Genomic DNA, 7,120 nt, shown 5'->3' with positions numbered 1-7,120 from the left:
GGCTCGGACGCCAGCGAAACGAGGGCACTCGAACATCACGTGCTCGGCAGACTCGATGATGTCCGGGCACTGCGGGCACTCAGGGGACGAGGCGAACTCCTTATTGTGCAGGTACTCACGGAAAAATCCGTGCCCGGAGAGCACCTGACACAGATGGAAATTCACCTCTCCGTGTTTCCTTTGGTGCCACGCAGCTGGGTCGGGGAGAACTCGCCGGGTCCATCGGGCGAACCGTCCTCCCGTTCTGCCAACCTCGTTCCACCTGTCCTGCCACTGGTGGTATGTGGCGAGACGCTCCTGCTCCCGCATCTCTTTAGCCGACAGACCCCCAGGGTCGGCGTTCACTCTACGTTGGTAATAGCGAGCGTCCTCTTTTACCAACAGCGCTATTGGGATGGTGCCCGCTATCACTGCGGCAGCGTCGTATGAGATTGTCCGGAATGCGAAGGATGCTCCGACCACAACCCTCTTCTGGACTCTTTCCAGCAGCCGTTGCTCCTCCCTGGTTTCAACACCCTCGTGCCACACCGGTGCACCGTAGCGGAGGATGCTGTTGACGACCGAAACCAGGAGGCGACGCTTCTTACACTTTGGCCCACTGTGCCGTCGCATCAACAGTGCAAGTGCTGTCGCTACTCGAGAAGCCTTTTGAGTGACCTGCTTGACGTGCTCTGACCACTTAAGATTGTGTTTGATGCGGACGCCCAGATATTTGATGTCGGTTGCCGAACGAAGAAGAACGCCGTTGATGTTAACCGGGATGTTCTTGTAATCCTTCTTCTTCTTCGACACCATCACAATATCTGTCTTAGCTGCGGCGAGCTCCAGCTGGTGTTCGCGCATCCAAGCCACAACCCTATTCACAGACTCCTCCGCCAAACTCGCGGCCAGTGCTGGCGTGGGTCCTGGTGCCAGGAGCACGAGGTCGTCAGCGAAGGCGACGAGCTCTACACCGGCGGGCATGTCGATGGACAGGACGGCGTCATACATGGTGTTCCACAGCGTCGGACCAAGTATGGAACCCTGTGGGACTCCCGCCGACAATTCCCGGGTGACCGGACCGTCCGACGTCTCATAAACCAGTAGCCGTCCCCGAAACCAGCTTTCCAGTATCCGCTGCAGGCATGCCGGAACGTGCTTTTCTTGCAGTGCTTTGGCGATGGACCGCCAGCTCGCCGTGTTAAAAGCATTGCGAACATCCAATGACACCACCATCAGACATTTATTCGCCCTCCGATCCGTCATTCGGTGGGCCATCGCACGCTGGCCGGCCTCCTTAACACGCTCGATCGCCTGAATTGTAGACCTGCCCTTTCTGAATCCATACTGCGACGGCGACAGGCGAGGGTGATCTGGGTCTTCCAGGTGTTCATTCAGGCGATCCAAGATCAGCCGCTCCAAGATCTTGCCTGATCCGTCGAGCATCCCAAGAGGCCGGAAGGATGACGGATCGCCCTGAGGTCTTCCGGACTTGGGCAGCAAAGCAAGTCGTTGTCGCTTCCAGTCGGCGGGAAAGGTGCATTGATCGAAGCACTCCTGGAACACGCGGCGGAACGTCTCCGTGTGCTCGCGAACAGCGACCCTCAGTGCCGCATTGATGATGCCATCGGGTCCCGGGGCCTTAGTGGGCACCATCCGCGCCGCGATCGCCAAGAGCTCCTCATCCGATACCTCCCTCACTGGCTCCTGCGTTGTCTGCCCCCAATCGACCCGATCCGGTGCAGGCCACTCAAAAGTGCCATGATCCGGGAAGAGTTCCGACACGACGTGCTGTAGAATCGCAGGATCTCGCTCCGGGGGGACGCGGCTACCCTTAAGGCGTGACGTTACTACCTTGTAGGCAGTGCCGAAGACGTTGTCCTCAGCTTCCGCAATCATCTCATCAAAGCTACGGTCCTTGCTTGCCTTGATGGCACGGGCGAGTTCCTTCTTACAGCTCCTGTGCCGTTCTCTGGCCAACTCTCGCTGTGCACCGGTTCCGGCGGTCAAAATCGCATCCTCAGATGACTTGCACTGCTCCCTGAGAAGGCCGATTTCCTGCGTCCACCAGTACATTTCCGGTCTCACCAAAAACTGCGCTGGCGGTGCCCTCTGCATCACCTCATCGCAGGCTCTAGTAAGTCCAGCGGTGAGAGTCGCCGGTGATACAGCCGCTTCGGCAAACCCGGAAGCCTGGAGCGCGATCTGGAAGGCTTCGGGATGGAATTGACGCAACTTCCATCTCGGTCCAATCTGCTCGCGTTGTCGCTGCCGGTCGCGATGCTGGTGCTGTTGCTGCGGTTGCCTCTGCTGGTGTGGTGAAGCGCTGCTGACTGGTGTCGCGGATACGCTGAATCTCACGTATCTGTGGTCACTGTTGGTGAAAGTGTCGAGCACCCGCCAGTCGTTACCGGGTTCAATGGCCGGACTGGCGAAGGACACGTCGACCACACTTTCAGTAGCACTGCCGTTGCCGACGAACGTGGGCACACTGCCGCGGTTCAAGATCGCCAGGTCAAGCTGGTCGACGACCTCGGCGAGATCCTCACCACGCGGCTTCGTCCTCGCGCTGCCCCATCGCACGTGCCAGGCATTGAAGTCGCCCGCCAAGACTACGAGGGGGTGTGCTCTGACCTCGATATCGATCTCGTCGAGCAGCCGCTGGTAGTCCTCGTCCGTCCATCCCGGTGTTGGTGGGGCGTAGCAAGAGATGAAGGTCACCCCCGCCACCTGAACCGACACCAGTCCTACCCTACTTGCCCAGACTCGCTGTATGGGCAAGGCTCCGGTCGTAATAACAGCTGCCTTCGCAGTCGAGTCCACCGCCCAGTTCCCGTTATTGGGTGGAACACGGTAGATCTCCGACGCCAGCACAATGTCGATCCTTTGCTCCCGTGCGGTCTGGAGCATGAGGTCTTGTGCTACCCTGCTGCGCGCCAAGTTGATCTGGAGGATCCTCAACCCAGCGTCGCGCCCTCTAACAGTGGTGTTCGAAGCTAGCGGGAACATGACGGCTGTCTACTTCCGCTGCAAACCGGTGAACCTGTCTGATGTTGTCCGGAACACGTGAGGCACTTGGGGCCCGAGCTGCACTCCTTGGCCTTATGCTGCTTCGATCCGCACCGGAAGCAGCACTTGGAGTAGTCAGGGCCGGTGCACTCGCGAGAGCGGTGCCCCTTGCCAAAGCAGCGGTAGCAGAGCTGCTCTCCTGCAGGGACCGATGCGAGCGCCTGCATTACGACACGTGTATTGCCGATGGTGATCTTGTTACCATTCAGCATTTGGCACTGCGAGCGCGGCAGCTTAAGATGCGCCTTCTGCATCCCATCGTAGCGCCGCCAGAGGCGCACCGCATCAGCTGGCACCGTCAGGGCCATCTGGCGTTTGATCGCTGCTGAAATATCTTCCGGGGTGGCCAGCATATCAATCCCTGTTAGTGCTACTGTTTGTTTGTTCACCAGGAGGCGCGCCACTCCTACCTCCTTGATGGCCGCTTGAACCTCCTGCAGCACGTTTTCGCAGTCCGTGTTGGGCTTTAGGTACAGGGACATGGACCTTTCTCCGGTCCGCGAAACCCGGGCGACGTGCTGATCGATTGCCGTCTTTTCCCTTACCGCCTTGTACGCTTCAAGATAACTGCGGCCTTCGTTGCTTTCAAGAACAACAACTCCGGGCCTCTCTTCCCGGCGAGTTGTTGCACTTTGCGTCGTTTCCGCCTTCGGTCGACCACCGACTACCTTGGCGAACGACGTTGTCGTTGATCCGTTCCGCTTCTCGGACTGCACTGCACCAGGCTTGATCTTCTTAGTGGCCTTGTTGTTAGGAGCAGAAGACCTTTCGGTGACGGTGGCGGCCCTGCCCACAGGAACGTCAGGCATCGCTGGTGTCGACTGCGCAGTATTGGTCAGCGCTTCAGCAGCTGCTACCTGGTCCTGCTTCTTTCCCCCGCGTACTCTCTTCCGCTTGCGCGGAGCTTCCTGATCCACTGGAGGTATCTGACCAGTTGGCGCTGAACGTTGTTCGAGGTCTCGCTCGCCTCCGCCGACTCTGCCTCCAAGCTGTTGTGGAACTTCCATCGAAGCCATCGAGCTCATGGAGCTGATCCCGCTGCGAAGTAGCGTCATCTCCCGCTCGCAGGCAGCTGCACGCTCGCGCAGGCTATTATTTTCTCGTTTTAGTTCCAAGTTATCACGAGCCATCAGCTTCAGCTTCGCTTTTAACTCGGCGCCGCTATCCTTTGCCGTTGCCCGGCCCGTCTCCATCTCGCTAACCTTTGCAAGGAGGGTCTCGACGGTTGCCCGGAGCTCCCTCAACTCGCTGCTGAGGCTTGCGATTGTCGGCTCCTGCTGCGGGGCTTCGGCCACCTGCTGGACAACGGTTGAGTTGAGATCTTCCTCCTCACTCTCCTCTGAAATCTCCATATCGCTGGCTAGCAGGGCCATCCGCTGCACCACCACCACCGGCCGAGTGGGCGTCGCAGTCGATGGCGCGACACTGCCCCCCTTTCGCTGCCGGGTCAACGGCAGGGCAACCGATGATGTTGAAGAAGTCATCACTTCGTCCCTGTCGTCCTTCGTCGATGGCGCGGTAGCGTCACAGGTGGACCGGAGCCTTACGGACCGACGCGTCGAAGGCTCCCCCGATGCCTGCTCCATTCCCCTACTGCAACCCTGAAAATCGCTGTGGGCAATGGGTTAGGTTGCGGAGAGCCAGGGTGGAGTGTCTGGGAAGGGAAGGTGGAAAGGGGAAGGGGAGTGGAGGAAGGCCAAGTACCGGTGCGAAATAGAAACTCCAACAAATAAAAGGCCAAACCAATCTTTTTCCCCTTTCCAAATCTGAGCTTATATCTCAGTTCTTCTCTGCGATCAGGTGCCGCCTGGTTGACAAATCCGCAAACCGCCAGCCGATACACTCGCCATAAAACTCAGAGTGCCGCCTGGTTGTGATAACCGGTGATCTCCACCAGCCGAGACACTTGATGAACTGAAGGCGCCGCCTGGTTGTGACGTTGAAAAGCTCAGCACCAGTGCCGCCGCCTGGTAACAGTGTTCGAAATCTCCGTGAGCCGAGACACCCGCCACGACCCGAAGCGCCGCCTGGTGGCAATGCTGGCAATCCGCTGGTACTGGTGGCGCCGCCTGGCGGCCAAGTTCGGAACCAAGTTTAGCCGAGACACACTGAAATATTTCGCCGGGATGATCGAACCTCGAAATTTTTGAGCCGAGACACATGAAACATTTCACTCTTAGCCGAGACACCTTGAAAAGTTTCACTGAAACATTTCAACCGGATGGTTGGTCCATGGAATATTTCAGCCGGGACACTTGAAACATTTCACCCCCAGCCGGGACACCTATCCGGGACACACTGCCGCCAACGGTCAATTAAAATTACCGGCCAATTTGGATAACCGGTAAATCTGAATTACCGACCGATTTGAATTAACGGCCACTTCAAACTAACGGCCACCGACTCCACCAACGGTCAATTTGAACGACACGAAAATCCGGCACCAACGGTCCTTTTTTGAAAAACTGGATCAGATGACACGGAGCCCGATTCGGCTTAGGTGAAATCGCTCGGATCTTCGAGTCCGAATCCGGCTGGAAAATGGACGATCGAATCTTCACCTGCCAATATTCTTGCACCGCGTGCTTTCACTTTATTTACACTTATTTTGCGCTGAATTCGTCTTTTTTCATACGGTTTTCTCTGACTTTCGTTTTAAAACACCGTCTGTCATCTAAAAAACCACATCCGGCCAGGATCCGGACACTTTTTTAACCGAAAAACACGTAGTCCCAAATGGGGCTACGCCCCGGGCCGCTCTCCATACAAAATGTAAACAAACACTTTTCTTTCTTATTTTTCGTTGAAATCGATGATTTTAATGCGGTTTTCACTACTAATCTGTAGATTGGCACTAGTTTAAACGATTTAAACAAACTTTCGTGGGTTCTTTAAACTTTTTAAGCGAAATTTGTGTAAAAAAACACGGAGCAACGCTCAGCACGTGTTGACGCTACAGCGTTTGACAGCTCACCACCACAGGGATAACTGGCTTGTGGCCGCCAAGCGTTCATAGCGACGTGGCTTTTTGATCCTTCGATGTCGGCTCTTCCTATCATTGCGAAGCAAAATTCACAAAGCGTAGGATTGTTCACCCTTTCAAGGGAACGTGAGCTGGGTTTAGACCGTCGTGAGACAGGTTAGTTTTACCCTACTGGTGTGCAAGTACTATCTCAATGGAATTCCTGTGCAGTACGAGAGGAACCACAGGTACGGACCAATGGCTCAATACTAGTCCGAGCGGACTTTGGTATGACGCTACGTCCGTCGGATTATGCCTGAACGCCTCTAAGGTCGTAACCGAACCAGGCTGGTAGTATATGTATAGGAGTCGTTAGCTAGATGGCTAATAACATCACGAGACCGGATTGAGTCTTCTATAGACTCTTTCCATTTATTGGAAACCCTCAAACTGAGCCTATCGCGAGTGCGCTCGCCGAAGTACCTGAAGTGGGAAAAGGCGTTGTGCTTGCCGATCTTCCAAGAATAGTTTCGACTCCTAAGACCACCCGAAAACGACGGGTTTGCAGGCTGGGCGCTACGCATTGAAGAGAGATGTACATTTCGATCCTTTCAGGCGACCCATGCTTGGTGGTTGTGTGCGGTGTGCTCCCCCCGGGGGGCACATGCGGCATACCGTGTGTGGACTAGTTGGACCCACCCTTGCGGTGGACCGACCGGTCAGTGGTGTTTGCGGGTTAACACATGCGAGCGTTGCGGCCCAGAGGCCTTACCGCCTTTCACTGCGGGTTCGTCAAGAACTTGGAGATGGTCGCAACGCATCGGGTCCTCCCGGGGTACTTGGTGTTTGGATGCTGGCTTGGTGATTAAACACTTGATATTCCATCTTCGGATGAATTTCGGGTGTCACCTGTTGCCTAAGACCACTTGCATGTTTAGCTCGCCGTGGGGTAGCAAGCGTTGTGATCTAATGGCCTTACCGGGCAAACACTTTCGGTTCGTCAAGGACTTGGAGTGCCGGGACGGGTTGGCGGATCCATCACTCTGAGTATGCCGGGTTGATACTTGGGGTTGGTTTGGTTTTGGTGACCCAATACTAGATGTACCATCT

The 7,120-nt window shown here is 56.1% G+C and overlaps 1 pseudogene; it reads left to right on the top strand.

The window, feature by feature from the left end:
• Positions 1-6,649, top strand: part of LOC131270257 (large subunit ribosomal RNA) — an 11,109-nt pseudogene extending 4,460 nt beyond the window's left edge.
• Positions 6,650-7,120: the final 471 nt, after the last annotated feature.

This window comes from Anopheles coustani (assembly GCF_943734705.1).
Source record: "Anopheles coustani chromosome X unlocalized genomic scaffold, idAnoCousDA_361_x.2 X_unloc_19, whole genome shotgun sequence".
NCBI classification, from domain to species: Eukaryota; Metazoa; Arthropoda; class Insecta; order Diptera; family Culicidae; genus Anopheles; species Anopheles coustani.
Note: the sequence above shows the minus strand (reverse complement) of the source record. Positions and strands in the feature narration are given on the sequence as shown.